This window comes from Pleurodeles waltl, chromosome 6, assembly GCF_031143425.1.
Source record: "Pleurodeles waltl isolate 20211129_DDA chromosome 6, aPleWal1.hap1.20221129, whole genome shotgun sequence".
Lineage (NCBI taxonomy): Eukaryota > Metazoa > Chordata > Amphibia > Caudata > Salamandridae > Pleurodeles > Pleurodeles waltl.
The window spans coordinates 1,718,943,265-1,718,968,517 of record NC_090445.1 but is presented as its reverse complement, the minus strand read 5'-3'; the positions used below and the strand labels follow the sequence as shown (position 1 = coordinate 1,718,968,517).

The 25,253-nt window shown below is 54.3% G+C and overlaps 1 protein-coding gene across 1 annotated transcript in view; it reads left to right on the top strand.

The window, feature by feature from the left end:
* The window catches only part of LOC138301838 (platelet binding protein GspB-like), a 147,025-nt gene that overhangs the window by 25,876 nt on the left and 95,896 nt on the right, over positions 1–25,253 (top strand). The window lies entirely within an intron of this gene.

The window sequence follows — 25,253 nt, the reverse complement described above, 5'->3', positions numbered from 1 at the left end:
AAGCACCACCAGCAGTATGTGTGAGAAAGTGTCTTCTTTCTAGCATGGTTACCCCCACTTTTACCCTGTTTGTGAGTGTGTGTCAGTGTGTTTTGCCTGCCTCACTGGGATCCTGTTGGTGAGGGCCCCAGTGCTCATAGGTTTTGGCCTAATGTGTGTGTTGTCAGTAGCGCTTAACTGTGTCACTGAGGCTATGCTAATCAGAACCTCACTGCTTATGCTCTCTCTGCTTTTAAATTTGTCACTATTGGCTAGTGACTTCATTTACCAATTCCAGTTGGCACACTGGATCCCCCTTATAAGTCCCTAGTATATGGTACCTAGGTACCCAGGGATTGGGGTTCCAGGAGATCCTTATGGGCTGCAGCATTTCTTTTGCCACCCATAAGGAGCTCAGACAAACCCTTTCACAAGACTGCCACTGCAGCCTTCGTGAAATAGTGCACATATCATTTCACAGCTATTTTCACTGCACTTAAGTAAGTTATGTCACCTATATGTCTAACCTTCATTTACTGAAGGCTAGGTGCAATGTTACTAAGTCTGAGGGCTCCCTTGCACTAGCAAGGTTGCCTCTATGCAGTCCAGGGACAATTTCCCCAGACTTTGTGAGTGCAGGGACGCAATTATACACATGCACTACATATAGGTCAATACCTATATGTAGCTTCACAATGGTAACCCCGAATATGGCCATGTGAGGTGTCTAAGATTATGGAATTGTCCCCCCATTCCAAATCTAGCATTGTGGAGCGAATTCCATGCATCCTGGGGCTCCACCATGGACCCCCCGTACTGCCAAACCAGCTCTCTGAGGCTTGCACTGCAGCTACAGCTGCTGCCACCTCACAGACAGGGTTTCGCCCTCCTGGGGTCAGAGCAACTCGGTCCCAGGAAGGCAGAACAAAGCATTTCCTTTGGGAGCAGGGTGTTACACCCTCTCCCTAAGGAAATAGGTGTTACAGGCTGGGGAGGGGTAGCCTCCCCCATCCTCTGGAAATGCTTTGAAGGGCACATAAGCCATCTACACCATTTCAGGGACCCCCAGTCCCTGCTCTTGCGTGAAACTGAACACAGGAAAGGGGAGTGACCACTCCCCTGTCCATCACCACCCCAGGGGTGGTGCCCAGAGCTCCTCCAGTGTGTCCCAGACTTCAGCCATCTTGCTTTGCAAGGGGTGGGGGCACCCTAAAGGCCTCTGAGTGGCCAGTGCCAGCAGGTGACGTCAGAGACCCCTCATGATAGGTCCATACCTGATAAGGTAGCCAATCCTCCTCTCAGGGCCACTTAGGGTCTCTCCTGTGGGTTTCTCTCCAGATTCTACTTGTAAGTTTTACAGCAGGATTCCACTACAACAACTACTACATCCTCTGACCTCGGATCGACCACAGACTGCTCCAGGGGACCGCTGTAACAGCAACAAAATATCCAGAAGGGCTACTTTTCCTCAGCAACTTCAGCTCCACCCAGCAACTGCAACAGTTTCCATGGTGATCACACTTTGGGGACTCCCTCTTTTCATCCTGCACCAGAAGGACAAAAGAAATCTCCTGTTGGGTGACGGAGTCACTCCCCTGCTCAAGCAGGCACCTTCTAAGTCGACGACCGGTAACTCCTGGACTCCTCTTCTGGCGACGAGCATGCTTCTTGGAACACAAGTGGTGGACCCCTTTGACACAGACTGTCCTAAGGTCCTGCTATCCAAATCTGGACGAGGTAAGAGCTTGCCTTCCCTGTTAGCGACAGTACCACTGTGTACCGCGTCATATTCACCTCCTGGGGCCTCTGTGCACTATTTGCAAGAATCCTTTGTGCACAGCCTGGCCCAGCACTCTATCCTGTGACTCTCAACTCGCTGAGTTGACCTCTGGCGGCATGAACTTCTTTTGTAATGCTGTACCATCCGCAATTTGCACCTTCTTTGTCCTCGTGTCTTGGGACTTTCGTGGGTGCTTCATGGTCATCTGTAGGTTCCCTCCAGTGTTGGGAGCCTCTTCTGCCTCCTCAGTCCGAGTTGAGGCCCCTAGGTGCTTCCTGGGTCCAGCCAGCGCCACTTTGACGCAAAACGTGACTTTGCTTGAACCAAGGCTTGTTGGACGAATCCAGCTCGGAAACTCACCTGCATCCAACATCTCTTCGTGGGACTTCCATTGCATCATGCAGGAACCCACAGCCATCTTCCTTTGGTGCATTTCTGTAGTCTTCGTCCAACCGGGGACTATTCTTGTTCACCCTCTTCTAGGTTGGCATGGGCTCCTGTCCTTCCTGGAACTTTTATCGACTTCTGGACTTGGTCTCCTTCTTTTGCAGGTATTCAGGTCCAGAAATCCACTGTTTGTTGTTTGCAGACTTGGTTGGTTCTTGCATTAATCCCAATCACAAGGTGTAGTGTGTCCTAAGGACACTTGCAGTACTTTACTCCTGCTTTGCTGGGCTCTGGGGATGGGTAATTTACTTACCTTTACTGTATTCTTACTCTCCCAGCAATTCTGCACACACTAAACTTTCTAGGGTGGAATTCGTGATTCGCATTCTACTTTCTTAGTATAAGGTTTGTGTTGACCCTAGACATATTTTCTCCCATTGCATTCTAGAGCATTTCCTATTGTTTGCACTATCCTATGTCTAATTACTTACCTTATTTTGGTGTCTAGTGTATATATTGTGTATAATAATTACCTCCAGGAGTATTGTCTCTAAGATATTTGTGGTACTGTGTCACCCAAATAAATACCTTTATTTTTGGTAACACTGAGTATTGTCTTTACTTGTGCATAAGTACTGTGTAACTATGGGCCAGATGTATGAAAGCTTTTTGCATTCGCAAACGGTGCGAACGCCCATTTGCGAATGCAAAAAGCCATTTCAGAATGTATGAAAGACATTGTGAACGCAATTTTAAGGAATCGCTAAAATAGCGATTCCTTAAAATTGCGACCCTGTTTAGCGAGTCGCAAATTGCGACTCTCTAAATAAGAAATCGCAAATCAGGATTCCTTATTTGCGATTTCTAAGCACATGTAAGAAGCAATTCCTAAAAGTGAATTGAGCATTTAGGAATCGCTATTTACCACTAAGTTGAACTTGATGGTAACCATGTGCAAATTAAAAAAATGCATTTAAAATGCATTTTTTCAATTTACACGTAAAGCACACATGCCCTTTTGGCATGTGTGCACCTTACATGTTGCAAAAAAATATTTTGGGGTGCAGCAGAGGGGGCCTGAGGCCCCCACCACCCTGAGGTTTTGCATTTCCAAAACTGCGATTTCTGGTTAAGAAATCGCAATTTTGGAAATGCAAAAAATTTGCAGATATGGGCCTAGAGGCCCATTGGTGCGAATAGGGCCGGTATCGCAATTTGGGATTTGGTAATAGCATTTGCGAATTTTAAGAAATTGCTATTACCGATTCACAAATGTGATATATTGCATTTTGTGAATCAGAAATAGCGATTTCTTAAAAATCGCTATTTCCAACTCACAAAAGGCCTCCTTGATACATCTGGCCCTATAAGTGGTATTGCATGAGCTTTGCATGTCTCCTAGTTCAGCCTAAGCTAGGGGCAGGCAGGTCTGTTCCTGGTCATTATTAGAGAGAGGTCGCTGCAGAGCTCGTACCACTAGGGGCAGGCGGGTCCGTTCCTGGTCATTAAGGAGAAAGGGCTCTGTAGAGCTCGTACCAATAGGGGCAGGCGGGTCCGTTCATGGTCATTATAGAGAGAGGGCGCTGCAGAGCTCGTACCTCTAGGGGCAGGCGGGTCCACCCATGATCATTAAAGAGAGAGGGCGCTGCAGAGCTCGTACCACTAGGGGCAGGCGGGTCCGTTCCTGGTCATTAAGGAGAGAGGGCACTGCAGAGCTCGTACCACTAGGGGCAGGCGGGTCCGTTCATGGTCATTAAAGAGATCAGGTGCTGCAGAGCTCGTACCACTAGGGGCAGGAGGGTCCGTTCCTGGCCATTAAAGAGAGAGGGCGCTGCAGTGCTCGTACTGCAAGGGCCAGGCAGGTCATTCCTGGTCATTAAAGAGAGAGGGCGCTGCAGAGCTTGTACCACTAGGGGCAAGCGGGTCCGTTCATGGTCATTAAAGAGAGAGGGCGCTGCAGAGCTCGTACCACTAGGGGCAGGCAGATCCGTTCCTGGTCATTAAAGAGAGAGAGCGCTGCAGAGCTCGTACCAGTAGGGACAGGCAGGTCCATTCCTGGTCATTCAAGAGAGAGGGCGCTGCAGAGCTCGTACCTCTATTGACAGGCAGGTCCGTTCCTGTTCAATAAAGAGAGAGGGTGCTGCAGAGCTAGTACCACTAGGGACAGGCAGGTCCGTTCCTGGTCATTAAAGAGAGAGGGTGCTGCAGAGCTCGTACCACTGGGGGCAGGCAGGTCCGTTCCTGGTCATTAAATAGAGAGGACGCTGCAGAGCTCGTTCAACTAGGGACAGGCAGATCTGTTCCTGGTAATGAAATAGTAAGGGCGCTGCAGAGCTCGTACCTCCAGGGACAGGCAGGTTTGTTTCTGATCATTAAAGAGAGAGGGCACTGCAGAGCTCGTACCTCTAGGGGCAGACGGGTCCGGTCCTGGTCATTAAAGAGTAAGGGCGCTGCAGAGCTCGTACGTCTAGGGACAGGCAGGTTTGTTTCTGATCATTAAAGAGAGAGGGCGCTGCACAGCTCGTTCCACTAGGGACAGGCAGATCTGTTCCTGGTAATTAAAGAGAGAGGGCGCCGCAGAGCTCGTATTACTAGGGGCAGGCAAGTCTGTTCCTGGTCATTATTAGAGAGAGATCGCTGCAGAGCTCGTACCACTAGGGGCAGGCGGGTCCGTTCCTGGTCATTAAGGAGAGAGGGTGCTGCAGAGCTCATACCACTAGGGGCAGGTGGGTCCGTTCATGGTCATTAAAGAGAGAGGGCGCTGCAGAGCTCGTACCACTAGGGGCAGGCGGGTCCGTTCATGGTCATTAAAGAGAGAGGGCGCTGCAGAGCTCGTACCACTAGGGGCAGACGGGTCCTTTCCTGGTCATTAAGGAGAGAGGGCGCTGCAGAGCTCGTACCATTAGGGGCAGGCGGGTCCGTTCATGGTCATTAAAGAGAGAGGGCGCTGCAGAGCTCGTACCACTAGGTGCAGGCGGGTCCGTTCCTGGCCATTAAAGAGAGAGGGTGCTGCAGAACTCGTACCGCTAGGGGGAGGCAGGTCATTCCTGGTCATTAAAGAGAGAGGGCACTGCAGAGCTCGTACCACTAGAAGCAGGCAGGTCCGTTCATGGTCATTAAAGAGAAAGGGCGCTGCAGAGCTCGTACCACTAGGGGCAGGCGGGTCCGTTCATGGTCATTCAAGAGAGAGGGCACTGCAGAGCTCGTACCACTAGGGGCAGGCGTGTCTGTTCCTGGCTATTAAAGAGAGAGGGCGCTGCATAGCTCATACCACTAGGGGCAGGCGGGTCCGGTCCTGGCCATTAAAGAGAGAGGGCGCTGCAGAGCTCGTACCTCTAGGGACAGGGAGTTCAGTTTGTACCACTAGGGACATGTGTGTCTGTTTCTGGTCATTAAAGAGAGAGGGCGCTGCAGAGCTCATACCACTAGGGACAGGCAGGTCCCTTCCTGTTCATTAAAGAGAGAGTGTGCTGCAGAGATAGTACCACTAGGTGCAGGCAGGTCCGTTCCTGATCATTAAAGAGAGAGGGCGCTGCAGAGCTCATACCACTAGGGACAGGAAGATCCGTTCCTGGTCATTAAAGAGAGAGGGTGCTGCAGAGCTCGTACCACTAGGGGCAGGCAGGTCCGTTCCTGGTCATTAAAGAGAGAGGGCGCTGCAGAGCTCGTACCTCTAGGACAGGCAGGTTTGTTTCTGATCATTAAAGAGAGAGGGCGCTGCAGAGCTCGTTCCACTAGGGACAGGCAGATCTGTTCCTGGTAATTAAAGAGTAAGGGTGTTGCAGACCTCCTACCTCTAGGGACAGGAAGGGTTGTTTCTGATCATTAAAGAGAGAGGGCGCTGCAGAGCTCCTACCGCTAGGGACAGGCAGGTCGTTCCTGGTCATTAAAGAGAGAGGGCGCTGCAGAGCTCGTACCTCTAGGGACAGGGAGGTCTTTCCTGGTCATTAAAGAGAGAGGGCGCTGCAGAGCACAAACCAGTTGGGACAGGCGGGTCCGTTCCTGGTCATTAAAGAGAGAGGGCGCTGCAGAGCTTGTACCACTACGGGCAGGCAGGTCGTTCCTGGTCATTAAAGAGAGAGGGCTCTGCAGATCTCGTACCACTAGGGACAGGGAGGTCTGTTCCTGGTCATTCAAGAGAGAGAGAGGTGCAGAGCTCATACCACTAGGGCCAGGCAGGTCGTTCCTAGTCATTAAAGATAGAGGGCGCTGCAGAGCTCCTACCGCTAGGGACAGGCAGGTCGTTTCTGATCATTAAAAAGAGAGGGCGCTGAAGAGCTGGTACCACTGGGGACAGGCAGGTCATTCCTGGTCATTAAAGAGAGAGGGCTCTGCAGAGCTCATACCTCTAGGGGCAGGCAGGTCGTTCCTGGTCATTAAAGAGAGAGGGTGCTGCAGAGCTTGTACCACTAGGGCCAGGCAGGTCCGTTCCTGGTCATTAAAGAGAGAGGGCGCTGCAGAGCTGGTACCACTGGGGACAGGCAGGTCATTCCTGGTCATTAAAGAGAGAGGGCGCTGCAGAGCTGGTACCACTGGGGACAAGCAGGTCATTCCTGGTCATTAAAGAGAGAGGGCGCTGCAGAGCTCATACCTCTAGAGGCAGGCAGGTCCGTTCCTGGTCATTAAAGAGAGATGGCGCTGCAGACCTCGTACCTCTAGGGGCAGACAGGTAGTTTCTGATCATTAAAGAGAGAGGGCACTGCAGAGCTCGTACCACTAGGGGCAGGTGGGTCAGTTCCTGGTCATTAAAGAGAGAGGGCTCTGCAGAGCTTGTACCACTAGGGACAGGTGGGTCCGTTCCTGGTCATTAAAAAGAGAGGGAGCTGCAGAGCTTGTACCACTAGGGCCAGGCAGCTCCGTTCCTGGTCATTAAAGAGAGAGAGCGCTGCAGATCTCATACCACTGTGGACAGGAAGGTCAGTCCTGGTCATAAAAGAGAGAGGGCGCTGCAAAGCTTGTTCCACTAGGGACAGGCAGGTCATTCCTGGTCATTAAAGAGAGAGGGCGCTGCAGAGCTCGTACCTCTAGGGACAGGCAAGTCGTTTCTGATCGTTAAAGAGAGAGAGCGCTGCAGAGCTCGTACCACTAGGGGCCGGCGGGTCCGTTCCTGGTCATTAAATAGAGAGGGCGCTGCAGAGCTCGTACCTCTAGGGACAGGCAAGTCGTTTCTGATCGTTAAAGAGAGCGCTGCAGAGCTCGTACCACTAGCGGCAGGCGGGTCCGTTCCTGGTCATTAAATAGAGAGGGCGCTGCAGAGCTCATACCACTAGGGGCAGGCCTTTCCGTTCCTGGTCATTATTGAGAGAGGGCGCTGCAGAACTCATACCACTAGGGGCAGGCAGGTCTGTTCCTGGTCATTAAAGAGAGAGGACGCTGCAGAGCTCGTACTACTAGGGGCAGACGGGTCCGTTCCTGATCATTAAAGAGAGAGGGCGCTGCAGAGCTCATACCACTAGGGGCAGGCGAGTCCGTTCCAGGTCATTAAAGAGAGAGGGTGCTGCAGAGCTCGTACCTCTAGGGGCAGGCAGGTCTGTTCCTGGTCAATAAAGAGGGAGGGCGCTGCAGAGCTCGTAACCTCTAGGGACAGGCGGGTCCCTTCCTGGTCATTAAAGAGAGAGGGCGCTGCAGAGCTCCTACCTCTAGGGGCAGGCGGGTCCGTTTCTGGTCATTAAAGAGAGAGGGTGCTGCAGAGCTCCTACCTCTAGGGGCAGGTGGGTCCGTTTCTGGTCATTAAAGTGAGAGGGCCCTGCAGAGCTCGTTCCGCTAGGGACAGACAGGTCCATTCCTGGTCATTAAAGAGAGAGGGCGCTGCAGAGCTCGTACCGCTAGGGCCAGGCAGGTCGTTCATGGTCATTAAAGAGAGAGGGCGCTGCAGAGCTCGTACCGCTAGGGACAGGCAGGTCTGTTTCTGATCATTAAAGAGAGAGGGCACTACAGACCTTGTACCGCTAGGGACAGGCAGGTCGTTCCAGGTCATTAAAGAGAGAGGGCGCTGCAGAGCTCGTCGCTCTAGGGGCAGGCGGGTCTGTTTCTGGTCATTAAAGAGAGAGGGCGCTGCAGAGCTCGTACCACTAGGGACAGGCGGGTCCCTTCCTGGTCATTAAAGAGAGAGGGCGCTGCAGAGCTCCTACTGCTAGGGACAGGCAGGTCGTCCCTGGTCATTAAAGAGAGAGGGCGCTGCACAGCTCGTACCTCTAGGGACAGGGAGGTCTTTCCTGGTCATTAAAGAGATAGGGCGCTGCAGAGCTCAAACCAGTTGGGACAGGCGGGTCCGTTCCTGGTCATTAAAGAGAGGGCGCTGCAGAGCTTGTATCACTAGGGGCAGGCAGGTCGTTCCTGGTCATTAAAGAGAGAGGGCTCTGCAGAGCTCGTACCACTGGGGACAGGCAGGTCATTCCTGGTCATTAAAGAGAGAGGGCGCTGCAGAGTTCATACCTCTAGGGGCAGGCAGGTCGTTCCTGGTCATTGAAAAGAGAGGGCACTGCAGAGCTCGTACCTCTAGGGGCAGGCAGGTCCGTTCCTGGTCATTAAAGAGAGATGGCGCTGCAGACCTCGTACCTCTAGGGGCAGGCAGGCCGTTTCTGATCATTAAAGAGAGAGGGCACTGCAGAGCTTGTACCACTAGGGGCAGGTCGGTCAGTTCCTGGTTATTAAAGAAGAAGGGCACTGCAGAGCTCGTACCTCTATGGGCAGGCAGGTCCGTTCCTTGTCATTAAAGAGAGATGGTGGTGCAGAGCTCGTACCACTAGGGGCAGGCGGGTCCGTTCCTGGTCATTAAAAAGAGAGGGCACTGCATAGCTTCTACCACTAGGGACAGGCGGGTACGTTCCTGGTCATTAAAGAGAGAGGGCGCTGCAGAGCTTGTACCACTAGGGCCAGGCAGCTCTGTTCCTGGTCATTAAAGAGAGAGAGTGCTGTAGAACTCATACCACTGGGGACAGGCAGGTCAGTCCTGGTCATTAAAGAGAGAGGGCGCTGCAAAGTTTGTGCCGCTAGGGACAGGCAGGTCATTCCTGGTCATTAAAGAGAGAGGGCGCTGCAGAGCTCGTACCTCTAAGGACAGGCAAGTCGTTTCTGATCGTTAAAGAGAGAGAGCGCTGCAGAGCTCGTACCACTAGGGGCAGGCAGGTCCGTTCCTGGTCATTAAAGAGAGAGGGCGCTGCAGAGCTCATACCACTAGGGGCAGGCCGGTCCGTTCCTGGTCATTAAAGAGAGAGGGCGCTTCAGAGCTCATACCACTAGGGGCAGGCAGGTCTGTTCCTGGTCATTAAAAAGAGAGGACGCTGCAGAGCTCGTACAACTAGGGGCAGACGGGTCCGTTCATGGTCATTAAAGAGAGAGGGCGCTGCAGAGCTCATATCAGTAGGGGCAGGCGAGTCCGTTCCTGGTAATTAAAGAGAGAGGGTTCTGCAGAGCTCGTACCTCTAGGGGCAGGCAGGTCTGTTCCTGGTCATTAAAGAGGGAGGGCGCTGCAGAGCTCCTACCTCTAGGGGCAGGCGGGTCCGTTTCTGGTCATTAAATAGAGAGGGCGCTGCAGAGCTCGTACCTCTAGGGGCAGGCATGTCTGTTTCTGATCATTAAAGAGAGAGGGCACTGAAGACCTTGTACCGCTAGGGACAGGCAGGTCGTTCCTGGTCATTAAAGAGAGAGGGCGCTGCAGAGCTCGTACCTCTAGGGGCAGGCGGGTCTGTTTCTGGTCATTAAAGAGAGAGTGTGCTTCAGAGCTTGTACCACTAGGGACAGGCGGGTCCCTTCCTGGTCATTAAAGAGAGAGGGCGCTGCAGAGCTCGTACCACTAGGGACAGGAGGGTCTATTCTGGTCATTGAAGAGAGAGGGCGCTGCAGAGCTCGTACCACTAGGGCCAGGCGGGTCCGTTCCTGGTAATTAAAGAGAAAGGGCGCTGCAGAGCTCGTACCTCTAGGGACAGACAGGTTTGTTTCTGATCATTAAAGAGAGAGGGCGCTGCAGAGCTCGTACCTCTAGGGGCAGGCGGGTCCGTTCCTGGTCATTAAAGAGTAAGGGCGCTGCAGAGCTCGTACCTCTATGGACAGGTAGGTTTGTTTCTGATGATTAAAGAGAGAGGGCGCTGCAGAGCTCATTCCACTAGGGACAGGCAGATTTGTTCCTGGTAATTAAAGAGTAAGGGCACTGCAGAGCTCCTATCTCTAGGGACAGGCAGGTTTGTTTCTGATCATTAAAGAGAGAGGGTGCTGCAGAGCTCCTACCGCTAGGGACAGACAAGATGTCCTGGTCATTAAAGAGAGAGGATGCTGCAGAGCCTGACCTCTAGGGACAGGCAGGTCTTTCCTGGTCATTAAAGAGAGAGGGCGCTACAGAGCTCACACTAGTTGGGACAGGCGGGTCCGTTCCTGGTCATTAAAGAGAGAGGGTGCTGCAGAGCTCGTAGCACTAGGTGCAGGCGGGTCCGTTCATGGTCATTAAAGAGAGAGGGCGCTGTAGAGCTCATACCACTAAGGACATGCAGGTCGTTTCTGATCATTAAAGAGAGAGGGCGCTGCAGAGGTCGTACCACTAGGGACAGGGAGGTCTGTTCCTGGTCATTAAAAAGAGAGGGAGGTGCAGAGCTCGTACCACTAGGGTCAGGCAGGTCGTTCATGGTCATTAAAGACAGAGGGCTCTGCAGAGCTCGTACCACTAGGGACAGGCAGGTCGTTTCTGATCATTAAAGAGAGAGGGCGCTGCAGAGGTCGTACCACTAGGGACAGGGAGGTCTGTTCCTGGTCATTAAAGAGAGAGGGAGGTGCAGAGCTCGTACCACTAGGGCCAGGCAGGTTGTTCCTAGTCATTAAAGAGAGAGGGTGCTGCAGAGCTCCTACCTCTAGGGGCAGGCGGGTCCGTTTCTGGTCATTAAAGAGAGAGGGCGCTGCAGAGCTCGTAGCTCTAGGGGCAGGCGGGTACGTTTCTGGTCATTAAAAGACAGGGCGCTGCAGAGCTCGTACCACTAGGGACAGGCAGGTCTGTTCCTCGCCATTAAAGAGAGAGGGAGGTGCAGAGCTCGTACCACTAGGGCCAGGCAGGTCGTTCCTAGTCATTAAAGAGAGAGGGCGCTGCAAAGCTCCTACCTCTAGGGACAATAACGTTGTTTCTGATCATTAAAGAGAGAGGGCGCTGCAGAGCTCGTACCTCTAGGGGCAGGCGGGTCCGTTCCTGGTCACTAAAGAGTAAGGGCGCTAAAGAGCTCGTACCTCTAGGGACAGGCAGGTTTGTTTCTGATGATTAAAGAGAGAGGGCGCTGCAGAGCTCTTTCCACTAGGGACAGGCAGATTTGTTCCTGGTAAATAAAGAGTAAGGGCGCTGCAGAGCTCCTATCTCTAGGGACAGGCAGGTTTGTTTCTGATCATTAAAGAGAGAGGGCGCTGCAGAGCTCCTACCGCTAGGGACAGACAAGTCGTTCCTGGTCATTAAAGAGAGAGGGTGCTGCAGAGCTCGTACCTCTAGGGACAGGCAGGTCTTTCCTGGTCATTAAAGAGAGAGGGCGCTGCAGAGCTCACACTAGTTGGGACAGGCGGGTCCGTTCCTGGTCATTAAAGAGAGAGGGCGCTGCAGAGCTCGTACCACTAGGTGCAGGCGGGTCCGTTCATGGTCATTAAAGAGAGAGGGCGCTGTAGAGCTCATACCACTAAGGACAGGCAGGTCATTTCTGATCATTAAAGAGAGAGGGCGCTGCAGAGGTCGTACCACAAGGGACAGGGAGGTCTGTTCCTTGTCATTAAAAAGAGAGGGAGGTGCAGAGCTCGTACCACTAGGGCCAGGCAGGTCGTTCCTGGTCATTAAAGAGAGAGGGCTCTGCAGAGCTCGTACCAGTAGGGACGGCAGGTCGTTTCTGATCATTAAAGAGAGAGGGCGCTGCAGAGGTCGTACCACTAGGGACAGGGAGGTCTGTTCCTGGTCATTAAAGAGAGAGGGAGGTGCAGAGCTCGTACCACTAGAGCCAGGGAGGTCATTCCTAGTCATTAAAGAGAGAGGGCGCTGCAAAGCTCCTACCTCTAGGGACAATAACGTTGTTTCTGATCATTAAAGAGAGAGGGCGCTGCAGAGATGGTACCACTGGGGACATGCAGGTCATTCCTGGTCATTAAAGAGAGAGGGCGCTGCAGAGCTCGTACCTCTAGGGGCAGGCAGGTTGTTCCTGGTCATTAAAGAGAGAGGGCGCTGAAGAGCTCGTACCTCTAGGGGCAGGCAGGTCCGTTCCTGTTCATTAAAGAGAGATGGCGCTGCAGACCTCGTACCTCTAGGGGCAGGCAGGTCATTTCTGATCATTAAAGAGAGAGGGCACTGCAGAGCTCGTACCACTAGGGGCAGGCGGGTCCGTTCCTGGTCATTAAAGAGAGAGGGCGCTGCAGAGCTCGTACCTCTAGGGGCAGGCGGGTCCGTTCCTTGTCATTAAAGAGAGATGGCGGTGCAGAGCTCGTACCACTAGGGGCAGGCAGGTCTGTCCCTGGTCATTAAAGAGAGAGAGCGCTGCACATCTCGTACCACTAGGGCCAGGCAGGTTGTTCCTGGTCATTAAAGAGAGAGGGCTCTGCAGAGCTCGTACCACTAGGGACAGGCAGGTCGTTTCTGATCATTAAAGAGAGAGGGCGCTGCAGAGGTCGTACCACTAGGGACAAGGAGGTCTGTTCCTGGTCATTAAAGAGAGAGGGCGGTGCAGAGCTCGTACCACTAGAGCCAGGCAGGTCGTTCCTAGTCATTAAAGAGAGAGGGCGCTGCAAAGCTCCTACCTCTAGGGACAATAACGTTGTTTCTGATCATTAAAGAGAGAGGGCGCTGCAGAGATGGTACCACTTGGGACATGCAGGTCATTCCTGGTCATTAAAGAGAGAGGGCGCTGCAGAGCTCGTACCTCTAGGGGTAGGCAGGTTGTTCCTGGTCATTAAAGAGAGAGGGCGCTGCAGAGCTCGTACCTCTAGGGGCAGGCAGGTCCGTTCCTGTTCATTAAAGAGAGATGGAGCTACAGACCTCGTACCTCTAGGGGCAGGCAGGTCATTTCTGATCATTAAAGAGAGAGGGCATTGCAGAGCTCGTACCACTAGGGGCAGGCGGGTCCGTTCCTGGTCATTAAAGAGAGAGGGCGCTGCAGAGCTCGTACCTCTAGGGGCAGGCAGGTCCGTTCCTTGTCATTAAAGAGAGATGGCGGTGCAGAGCTCGTACCACTAGGGGCAGGCGGGTCCGTTCCTGGTCATTAAGGAGAGAGGGCGCTGCAGAGCTTGTACCACTAGGGACAGGCGGGTCTGTTCCTGGTCATTAAAGAGAGAGGGCGCTGCAGAGCTTGTACCACTAGGGCCAGGCACGTCCTTTCCTGGTCATTAAAGAGAGAGAGCGCTGCAGAGCTCGTACCACTGGGGACAGGCAGGTCAGTCCTGGTCATTAAAGAGGGAGGGAACTGCAGAGCTCGTACCACTAGGGGCAGGCGGCTCCGTTACTGGACATTAAAGAGAGAGGGCGCTGCAGAGCTCATACCACTAGGGGCAAGCGGGTCCGTTCCTGGTCATTAAAGAGAGAGGGCGCTGCAGAGCTCGTACCTCTAGCGGCAGGCAGGACTGTCCCTGGTCATTAAAGAGAGAGAGCGCTGCACATCTCGTACCACTAGGGGCAGGCGGGTCCGTTCCTGGTCATTATAGAGAGAGGGCGCTGCCGAGCTCGAACCACTAGGGACAGGCAGATCATTTCTGATCATTAAAGAGAGAGGGCGCTGCAGAGGTCGTACCACTAGGGACAGGGAGGTCTGTTCCTGGTCATTAAAAAGAGAGGGAGGTGCAGAGCTCGTACCACTAGGGCCAGGCAGGTTGTTCCTGGTCATTAAAGGGAGAGGGCTCTGCAGAGCTCGAACCACTAGGGACAGACAGGTCGTTTCTGATCATTACAGAGAGAGGGCGCTGCAGAGGTCGTACCACTAGGGACAGAGAGGTCTGTTCCTGGTCATTAAAGAGAGAGGGAGGTGCAGAGCTCGTACCACTGGGGCCAGGCAGGTCGTTCCTAGTCATTAAAGAGAGAGGGTGCTGCAAAGTTCCAACCTCTAGGGACAGGCAGGTCGTGTCTGATTATTAAAGAGAGAGGGCGCTACAGAGCTGTTACCACTGGGGACAGGCAGGTCATTCCTGGTCATTAATGAGAGAGGGGCTGCAGAGCTCGTACCTCTAGGGGCAGGCAGATTGTTTCTGGTCATTAAAGAGAGAGGGCGCTGCAGAGCTCGTACCTCTAAGGGCAGGCAGGTCCGTTCCTGGTCATTAAAGAGAGATGGCGCTGCAGACCTCGTACCTCTAGGGGCAGGCAGGTCGTTTCTGATCATTAAATAGAGATGGCACTGCAGAGCTTGTACCACTTGGGGCAGGCGGGTCCGTTCCTGGTCATTAAAGAGAGAGAGGGCGCTGCAGAGCTCGTACCTCTAGGGGCAGGCGGGTCCGTTCCTTGTCATTAAAGAGATATGGCGGTGCAGAGCTCGTACCACTAGGGGCAGGCGGGTCCGTTCCTGGTCATTAAAGAGAGAGGGCACTGCAGAGCTTGTACCACTAGGGCCAGGCAGGTACGTTCCTGGTCATTAAAGAGAGAGGGCGCTGCAAAGCTTGCACCACTAGAGACAGGCAGGTCATTCCTGGTCATTAAAGAGAGAGGGCGCTGCATAGCTCGTACCTCTAGGGACAGGCAGGTCATTTCTCCTCATTAAAGAGAGAGGGCGCTGCAGAGCTTGTACCACTAGGGGCAGGCGGCTCTGTTCCTGGTCATTAAAGAGAGAGGGCGCTGCAGAGCTCATACCACTAGGGGCAGGCGGGTCCGTTCCTGGTCATTAAAGAGAGAGGGCGCTGCAGAGCTCGTACCTCTAGGGGCAGGCAGGCGCTGCAGAGCCTGTACCTCTAGGGGCAGGCAGGTCTGTTCCTGGTCATTAAGGAGAGAGAGCGCTGCACAGCTCGTACCACTAGGGGCAGGCGGGTCCATTCCTGGTCATTAAAGAGAGGGGGCGCTGCAGAGCTCATACCACTAGGGGCAGGCGGGTCCGTTCCTGGTCATTAAAGAGAGAGGGTGCTGCAGAGCTCGTACCGCTGGGGCAGGCAGGTCATTCCTGGTCATTAAAGAGAGCGAGCACTGCAGAGCTCGTACCACTAGGGGTAGGCGGGTCCGTTCATGGTCATAAAAGAGAGAGGGCGCTGCAGTGTTCGTACCACTAGGGGCAGGCGGGTCCGTTCATGGTCATTAAAGAGAGAGGGCGCTGCAGAGCTCGTACCACTAGGGACAGACGGGTTCGTTCATGGTCATTAAAGAGAGAGGGCACTGCAGAGCTCGTACCACTAGGGGCAGGCGGGTCTGTTCCTGGCCATTTAAGAGAGAGGGCACTGCAGAGCTCATACCGCTAGGGCCAGGCAGGTCATTCCTGGTCATTAAAGAGAGAGGGCGCTGCAGAGCTTGTACCACTAGGGGCAGGTGGGTCCGTTCATGGTCATTAAAGAGAGAGGGCGCTGCAGAGCTCGTACCACTAGGGGCAGGCTGGTCTGTTCCTTTCCTTTAAATAGAGAGGGTGCTGCAGAGCTCGTACCACTAGGGGCAGGCGGGTCCGGTCCTGGCCATTAAAGAGAGAGGGCGCTGCAGAGCTCGTACCTCTAGGGACAGGGAGGTCAGTTTGTACCACTAGGGGCACGCGGATCTGTTGCTGGCCATTTAAGAGAGAGGGCGCTGCAGAGCTCATACCGCTGGGGCCAGGCAGGTCATTCCTGGTCATTAAAGAGAGAGGGCGCTGCAGAGCTCATACCACTAGGGGCAGGCGGGTCCGTTCATGGTCATTAAAGAGAGAGGGTGCTGCAGAGCTCGTACCTCTATTGACAGGGAGGTCCGTTCCTGTTCATTAAAGAGAGAGGGTGCTGCAGAGCTAGTACCACTAGGGGCAGGCAGGTCCGTTCCTGGTCATTAAAGAGAGAGGGCGCTGCAGAGCTCGTACCACTAGGGACAGGCAGGTCCGTTCCTGGTCATTAAAGAGAGAGGGCGCTGCAGAGCTCATTCAACTAGGGACAGGCAAATCTGTTCCTGGTAATTAAAGAGTAAGGGCACTGCAGAGCTCGTACCTCTAGGGCCAGGCAGGTTTGTTTCTGATCATTAAAGAGAGAGGGCGCTGCAGAGCTCGTACCTCTAGGGGCAGGCGGGTCCGTTCCTGGTCATTAAAGAGTAAGGGCGCTGCAGAGCTTGTACCTCTAGGGAAAGGCAGGTTTTTTTCTGATCATTAAAGAGAGAGGGCGCTGCAGAGCTCGTACCTCTAGGGGCAGGCAGATCTGTTCCTGGTAATTAAAGAGGAAGGGCGCTGCAGAGCTCCTACCTCTAGGGACAGGCAGGTTTGTTTCTGATCATTAAAGAGAGAGGGCGCTGCAGAGCTCCTACCGCTAGGGACAGGCAGGTCGTTCCTGGTCATTAAAGAGAGACGGCGCTGCAGAGCTCGTACCTCTCGGGACAGGGAGGTATTTCCTGGTCATTAAAGAGAGAGGGCGCTGTAGAGCTCACACCAGTTGGGACAGGCGGGTCCGTTCCTGGTCATTAAAGAGAGAGGGTGCTGCAGAGCTTGTACCACTAGGGGCAGGCAGGTCGTTCCTTGTCATTAAAGAGAGAGGGCGCTGCAGAGCTCGTACCACTAGGGACAGGGAGGTCTGTTCCTGGTCATTGAAGAGAGAGGGAGGTACAGAGCTCGTACCACTAGGGCCAGGCAGGTCGTTCCTAGTCATTAAAGATAGAGGGCGCTGCAGAGCTCCTACCTCTAGGGACAGGCAAGTCGTTTCTGATCATTAAAGAGAGAGGGCGCTGCAGAGCTGGTACCACTGGGGACAGGCAGGTCATTCCTGAGAGAATGCGCTGAGAGAGCTCGTACCTCTAGGGGCAGGCGGGTCATTCCTGGTCATTAAAGAGAGAGGGCGCTGCAGAGCTCGTACCTCTAGGGGCAGGCAGGTCTGTTCCTGGTTATTAAAGAGAGATGGCGCTGCAGACCTCGTACCTCTAGGGGCAGTCAGGTCGTTTTTGATCATTAAAGAGAGAGGGCACTGCAGAGCTCGTACCACTAGGGCAGGCGGGTCAGTTCCTAATCATTAAAGAGAGAGGGCACTGCAGAGCTTGTACCTCTAGGGGCAGGCGGGTCCGTTCATTGTCATTAAAGAGAGAACGCAGTGCAGAGCTCGTACCACTAGGGGCAGGCGGGTCCGTTCCTGGTCATTAAAGAGAGAGGGCACTGCAGAGCTTGTACCACTAGGGACAGGCGGGTCCGTTCCTGGTAATTAAAGAGAGAGAGTGCTGCAGAGCTTGTACCACTAGGGCCAGGCAGGTCCGTTCCTGGTCATTAAAGAGAGAGAGAGCGCTGCAGAGCTCGTACCACTGGGGAAAGGCAGGTCAGTCCTGGTCATTAAAGAGAGAGTGCGCTGCAAAGCTTGTACCACTAGGGACAGGCAGGTCATTCCTGGTCATTAAAGAGAGAGGGCGCTTCAGACCTTATACCTCTAGGGACAGGCAGGTCATTTCTGATCATTAAAGAGAGAGGGCACTGCAGAGCTCGTACCACTAGGGGCAGGTGGGTCCGTTCCTGGTCATTAAAGAGAGAGGGCGCTGCAGAGCTCCTACCTCTAGGGGCAGGCGGGTCCGTTCCTTGTCATTAAAGAGAGATGGCGGTGCAGAGCTCGTACCACTAGGGGCAGGCGGGTCCGTTCCTGGTCATTAAAGAGAGAGGGCGCTGCAGAGCATGTACCACTAGGGACAGGCGGGTCTGTTCCTGGTCATTAAAGAGAGAGGGCGCTGCAGAGCTTGTACCACTAGGGCCAGGCAGGTCCGTTCCTGGTCATTAAAGAGAGAGAGCGCTGCAGAGCACGTATCACTGGGGACAGGCAGGTCAGTCCTGGTCATTAAAGAGAGAAGGCGTTGCAAAGCTTGTACCACTAGGGACAGGCAGGTCATTCCTGGTCATTAAAGAGAGAGGGCGCTGCAGAGCTCATACCTCTAGGGACAGGCAGGTAATTTCTCCTCATTAAAGAGAGAGGGCACTGCAGAGCTCATACCACTAGGGGCAGGCGCTCCGTTACTGGACATTAAAGTGAGAGGGCGTTGCAGAGCTCATACCACTAGGGACAAGCGGGTCCGTTCCTGGTCATTAAAGAGAGAGGGCGCTGCAGAGCTCGTACCTCTAGGGGCAGGCAGGCGCTGCAGAGCTCGTACCTCTAGGGGCAGGCAGGTCTGTCCCTGGTCATTAAAGAGAGAGAGCGCTGCACATCTCGTAACACTAGGGGCAGGCGGCTCTGTTACTGGACATTAAAGAGAGGGCGCTGCAGAGCTCATACCACTAGGGGCAAGCTGGTCCGTTCCTGGTCATTAAAGAGAGAGGGCGCTGCAGAGCTCGTACCTCTAGGGGCAGGCAGGTCCGTTCCTGGTCATTAAAGAGAGATGGCGGTGCAGAGCTCGTACCACTAGGAGCAGGCGGGTCCATTCCTGGTCATTAAAGAGAGAGGGCGCTGCAGAGCTCGTACCTCTAGGGGCAGGCAGGTCTGTCCCTGGTCATTAAAGAGAGAGGGCGCTGCAGAGCTCGTACCTCTAGGGACAGGGAGGTCTGTTCCTGGTCATTAAAGAGAGAGGGAGGTGCAGAGCTCGTACCACTAGAGCCAGGCAGGTCGTTCCTAGTCATTAAAGAGAGAGGGCGCTGCAAAGCTCCTACCTCTAGGGACAATAACGTTGTTTCTGATCATTAAAGAGAGAGGGCGCTGCAGAGATGGTACCACTGGGGACATGCATGTCATTCCTGGTCATTAAAGAGAGGGCGCTGCAGAGCTCGTACCTCTAGGGGAAGGCAGGTTGTTCCTGGTCATTAAAGAGAGAGGGCGCTGCAGAGCTCGTACCTCTAGGGGCAGGCAGGTCCGTTCCTGTTCATTAAAGAGAGATGGAGCTGCAGACCTCGTACCTCTAGGGGCAGGCAGGTCATTTCTGATCATTAAAGAGAGAGGGCACTGCAGAGCTCGTACCACTAGGGGCAGGCGGGTCCGTTCCTGGTCATTAAAGAGAGAGGGCGCTGCAGAGCTCGTACCTCTAGGGGCAGGCGGGTCCGTTCCTTGTCATTAAAGAGAGTTGGCGGTGCAGAGCTCGTACCACTAGGGGCAGGCGGGTCCGTTCCTGGTCATTAAGGAGAGAGGGCGCTGCAGAGCTTGTACCACTAGGGACAGGCGGGTCTGTTCCTGGTCATTAAAGAGAGAGGGCGCTGCAGAGCTGATACTACTAGGGCCAGGCAGGTCCATTCCTCGTCATTAAAGAGAGAGAGCGCTGCAGAGCTCGTACCACTGGGGACAGGCAGGTCAGTCCTGGTCATTAAAGAGAGAGGGCGCTGCAAAGCTTGTACCACTAGGGACAGGCAGGTCATTTCTCATCATTAAAGAGGGAGGGCACTGCAGAGCTCGTACCACTAGGGGCAGGCGGCTCCGTTACTGGACATTAAAGAGAGAGGGCGCTGCAGAGCTCATACCACTAGGGGCAAGCGGGTCCGTTCCTGGTCATTAAAGAGAGAGAGCGCTGCACATCTCGTACCACTAGGGGCAGGCGGGTCCGTTCCTGGTCATTATAGAGAGAGGGCGTTGCAGAGCTCGAACCACTAGGGACAGGCAGATCATTTCTGATCATTAAAGAGAGAGGGCGCTGCAGAGGTCGTACCACTAGGGACAGGGAGGTCTGTTCTTGGTCATTAAAAAGAGAGGGAGGTGCAGAGCTCGTACCACTAGGGCCAGGCAGGTTGTTCCTGGTCATTAATGGGAGAGGGCTCTGCAGAGCTCGAACCACTAGGGACAGGCAGGTCGTTTCTGATCATTACAGAGAGAGGGCGCTGCAGAGGTCGTACCACTAGGGACAGAGATGTCTGTTCCTGGTCATTAAAGAGAGAGGGAGGTGCAGAGCTCGTACCACTGGGGCCAGGCAGGTCGTTCCTAGTCATTAAAGAGAGAGGGCGCTGCAAAGCTCCTACCTCTAGGGACAGGCAGGTCGTGTCTGATTATTAAAGAGAGAGGGCGCTACAGAGCTGGTACCACTGGGGACAGGCAGATCATTCCTGGTCATTCAAGAGAGAGGGCGCTGCAGAGCTCGTACCTCTAGGGGCAGGCAGGTTGTTTCTGGTCATTAAAGAGAGAGGGCGCTGCAGAGCTCGTACCTCTAAGGGCAGGCAGGTCCGTTCCTGGTCATTAAAGAGAGATGGCGCTGCAGACCTCGTACATCTAGGGGCAGGCAGGTCGTTTCTGATCATTAAATAGAGATTGGCACTGCAGAGCTCGTACCACTTGGGGCAGGCGGGTCCGTTCCTGGTCATTAAAGAGAGAGAGGGCGCTGCAGATCTCGTACCTCTAGGGGCAGGCGGGTCCGTTCCTTGTCATTAAAGAGAGATGGCGGTGCAGAGCTCGTACCACTAGGGGCAGGCGGGTCCGTTCCTGGTCATTAAAGAGAGAGGGCACTGCAGAGCTTGTACCACTAGGGCCAGGCAGGTCCGTTCCTGGTCATTAAAGAGAGAGGGCGCTGCAAAGCTTGCACCACTAGGGACAGGCAGGTCATTCCTGGTCATTAAAGAGAGAGGGCGCTGCATAGCTCGAACCTCTAGGGACAGGCATGTCATTTCTCATCATTAAAGAGAGAGGGCGCTGCAGAGCTTGTACCACTAGGGGCAGGCGGCTCTGTTCCTGGTCATTAAAGAGAGAGGGCGCTGCAGAGCTCATACCACTAGGGGCAGGCGGGTCCGTTCCTGGTCATTAAAGAGAGAGGGCGCTGCTGAGCTCGTACCTCTAGGGGCAGGCAGGCGCTGCAGAGCCTGTACCTCTAGGGGCAGGCAGGTCTGTTCCTGGTCATTAAAGAGAGAGAGCGCTGCACAGCTCGTACCACTAGGGGCAGGCGGGTCCGTTCCTGGTCATTAAAGAGAGAGGGCGCTGCAGAGCTCATACCACTAGGGGCAGGCGGGTCCGTTCCTGGTCATTAAAGAGAGAGGGCGCTGCAGAGCTCGTACCGCTGGGGCAGGCAGGTCATTCCTGGTCATTAAAGAGAGCGAGCACTGCAGAGCTCGTACCACTAGGGGCAGGCGGGTCCGTTCATGGTCATAAAAGAGAGAGGGCGCTGCAGTGCTCGTACCACTAGGGGCAGGCGGGTCCGTTCATGGTCATTAAAGAGAGAGGGCGCTGCAGAGCTCGTACCACTAGGGACAGACGGGTCCGTTCATGGTCATTAAAGAGAGAGGGCACTGCAGAGCTCGTACCACTAGGGGCAGGCGGGTCTGTTCCTGGCCATTTAAGAGAGAGGGCACTGCAGAGCTCATACCGCTAGGGCCAGGCAGGTCATTCCTGGTCATTAAAGAGAGAGGGCGCTGCAGAGCTCGTACCACTAGGGGCAGGTGGGTCCGTTCATGGTCATTAAAGAGAGAGGGTGCTGCAGAGCTCGTACCACTAGGGGCAGGCTGGTCTGTTCCTTTCCTTTAAATAGAGAGGGTGCTGCAGAGCTCGTACCACTAGGGGCAGGCGGGTCTGGTCCTGGCCATTAAAGAGAGAGGGCGCTGCAGAGCTCGTACCTCTAGGGACAGGGAGGTCAGTTTGTACCACTAGGGGCAGGCGGATCTGTTCCTGGCCATTTAAGAGAGAGGGCGCTGCAGAGCTCATAACGCTGGGGCCAGGCAGGTCATTCCTGGTCATTAAAGAGAGAGGGCGCTGCAGAGCTCATACCACTAGGGGCAGGCGGGTCCGTTCATGGTCATTAAAGAGAGAGGGTGCTGCAGAGCTCGTACCTCTATTGACAGGGAGGTCCGTTCCTGTTCATTAAAGAGAGAGGGTGCTGCAGAGCTAGTACCACTAGGGGCAGGCAGGTCCGTTCCTGGTCATTAAAGAGAGAGGGCGCTGCAGAGCTCGTACCACTAGGGACAGGCAGGTCCGTTCCTGGTCATTAAAGAGAGAGGGCGCTGCAGAGCTCATTCCACTAGGGACAGGCAAATCTGTTCCTGGTAATTAAAGAGTAAGGGCGCTGCAGAGCTCGTACCTCTAGGGCCAGGCGGGTCCGTTCCTGGTCATTAAAGAGTAAGGGCGCTGCAGAGCTTGTACCTCTAGGGAAAGGCAGGTTTGTTTCTGATCATTAAAGAGAGAGGGCTCTGCAGAGCTCGTACCTCTAGGGGCAGGCAGATCTGTTCCTGGTAATTAAAGAGTAAGGGCGCTGCAGAGCTCCTACCGCTAGGGACAGGCAGGTCGTTCCTGGTCATTAAAGAGAGACGGCGCTGCAGAGCTCGTACCTCTAGGGACAGGGAGGTATTTCCTGGTCATTAAAGAGAGAGGGCGCTTTAGAGCTCACACCAGTTGGGACAGGCGGGTCCGTTCCTGGTCATTAAAGAGAGAGGGTGCTGCAGAGCTTATACCACTAGGGGCAGGCAGGTCGTTCCTTGTCATTAAAGAGAGAGGGCGCTGCAGAGCTCGTACCACTAGGGACAGGGAGGTCTGTTCCTGGTCATTGAAGAGAGAGAGAGGTACAGAGCTCGTACCACTAGGGCCAGGCAGGTCGTTTCTGATCATTAAAGAGAGAGGGCGCTGCAGAGCTGGTACCACTGGGGACAGGGAGGTCATTCCTGAAAGAATGCGCTGAGAGAGGGCGCTGCAGAGCTCGTACCTCTAGGGGCAGGCGGGTCATTCCTGGTCATTAAAGAGAGAGGGCGCTGCAGAGCTCGTACCTCTAGGGGCAGGCAGGTCCGTTCCTGGTTATTAAAGAGAGATGGCGCTGCAGACCTCGTACCTCTAGGGGCAGGCACGTCGTTTTTGATCATTAAAGAGAGAGGGCACTGCAGAGCTCGTACCACTAGGGCAGGCGGGTCAGTTCCTTGTCATTAAAGAGAGAGGGCACTGCAGAGCTTGTACCTCTAAGGGCAGGCGGGACCGTTCCTTGTCATTAAAGAGAGAACGCAGTGCATAGCTCGTACCACTAGGGGCAGTCAGGTCCGTTCCTGGTCATTAAAGAGAGAGGGCACTGCAGAGCTTGTACCACTAGGGACAGGCGGGTCCGTTCCTGGTAATTAAAGAGAGAGAGTGCCGCAGAGCTTGTACCAATAGGGCCAGGCAGGTCCGTTCCTGGTCATTAAAGAGAGAGAGCGCTGCAGAGCTCGTACCACTGGGGAAAGGGAGGTCAGTACTGGTCATTAAAGAGAGAGTGCGCTGCAAAGCTTGTACCACTAGGGACAGGCAGGTCATTCCTGGTCATTAAAGAGAGAGGGCGCTTCAGAGCTCATACCTCTAGGGACAGGCAGGTCATTTCTGATCATTAAAGAGAGAAGGCACTGCAGAGCTCGTACCACTAGGGGCAGGCGGGTCCGTTCCTGGTCATTAAAGAGAGAGGGCGCTGCAGAGCTCGTATCTCTAGGGGCAGGCGGGTCCGTTCCTTGTCATTAAAGAGAGATGGCGGTGCAGAGCTCGTACCACTAGGGGCAGGCGGGTCCGTTCCTGGTCATTAAAGAGAGAGGGCGCTGCAGAGCATGTACCACTAGGGACAGGCAGGTCCGTTCCTGGTCATTAAAGAGAGAGAGCGCTGCAGAGCTCGTATCACTGGGGACAGGCAGGTCAGTCCTGGTCATTAAAGAGAGAAGGCGCTGCAAAGCTTGTACCACTAGGGACAGGCAGGTCATTCCTGGTCATTAAAGAGAGAGGGCGCTGCAGAGCTCATACCTCTAGGGACAGGCAGGTCATTTCTCCTCATTAAAGAGAGAGGGCACTGCAGAGCTCATACCACTAGGGGCAGGCGCTCCGTTACTGGACATTAAAGTGAGAGGGCGTTGCAGAGCTCATACCACTAGGGACAAGCGGGTCCGTTCCTGGTCATTAAAGAGAGAGGGCGCTGCAGAGCTCGTACCTCTAGGGGCAGGCAGGCGCTGCAGAGCTCGTACCTCTAGGGGCAGGCAGGTCTGTCCCTGGTCATTAAAGAGAGAGAGGGCTGCACATCTCGTACCACTAAGGGCAGGCGGCTCCGTTACTGGACATTAAAGAGAGAGGGCGCTGCAGAGCTCATACCACTAGGGGCAAGCGGGTCCGTTCCTGGTCATTAAAGAGAGAGGGCGCTGCAGAGCTCGAACCACTAGGGACAGGCAGGTCATTTCTGATCATTAAAGAGAGGGGGCGCTGCAGAGGTCGTACCACTAGGGACAGGGAAGTCTGTTCCTGTCATTAAAAAGAGAGGGAGGTGCAGAGCTCGTACCACTAGGGCCAGGCAGATCGTTCCTGGTCATTAAATAGAGAGGGCTCTGCAGAGCTCGAACCACTAGGGACAGGCAGGTCGTTTCTGATCATTAAAGAGAGAGGGCGCTGCAGAGCTCGTACCTCTAGGGGCAGGCGGGTCATTCCTGGTCATTAAAGAGAGAGGGTGCTGCAGAGCTCGTACCTCTAGGGGCAGGCGGGTCTGTTTCTGGTCATTAAAGAGAGAGGGTGCTGCAGAGCTCGTACCACTAGGGAGAGGTGGGTCCCTTCCTGGTCATTAAAGAGAAAGGGCGCTGCAGAGCTTGTACGACTAGGGACAGGAGGGTCTATTTCTGGTCATTGAAGAGAGAGGGCGCTGCAGAGCTCGTACCTTTAGGGACAGGAAGGTTTGTTTCTGATCATTAAAGAGTAAGGGCGCTGCAGAGCTCATACCTTTAGGGACAGGAAGGTTTGTTTCTGATCATTAAAGAGAGAGGGCGCTGCAGAGCTCGTACCTCTAGGGGCAGGCGGGTCCGTTCCTGGTCATTAAAGAGTAAGGGCGCTGCAGAGCTCGTACCTCTAGGGACAGGCAGGTTTGTTTCTGATGATTAAAGAGAGAGGGCGCTGCAGAGCTCGTTCCACTGGGGACAGGCAGATTTGTTCCTGGTAATTAAAGAGTAAGGGCGCTGCAGAGCTCCTATCTCTAGGGACAGGCAGGTTTGTTTCTGATCATTAAAGAGAGAGGGCGCTGCAGAGCTCCTACCGCTAGGGACAGACAAGTCGTTCCTGGTCATTAAAGAGAGAGGGTGCTGCAGAGCTCGTACCTCTAGGGACACGCAGGTCTTTCCTGGTCATTAAAGAGAGAGGGCGCTGCAGAGCTCACACTAGTTGGGACAGGCGGGTCCGTTCCTGGTCATTAAAGAGA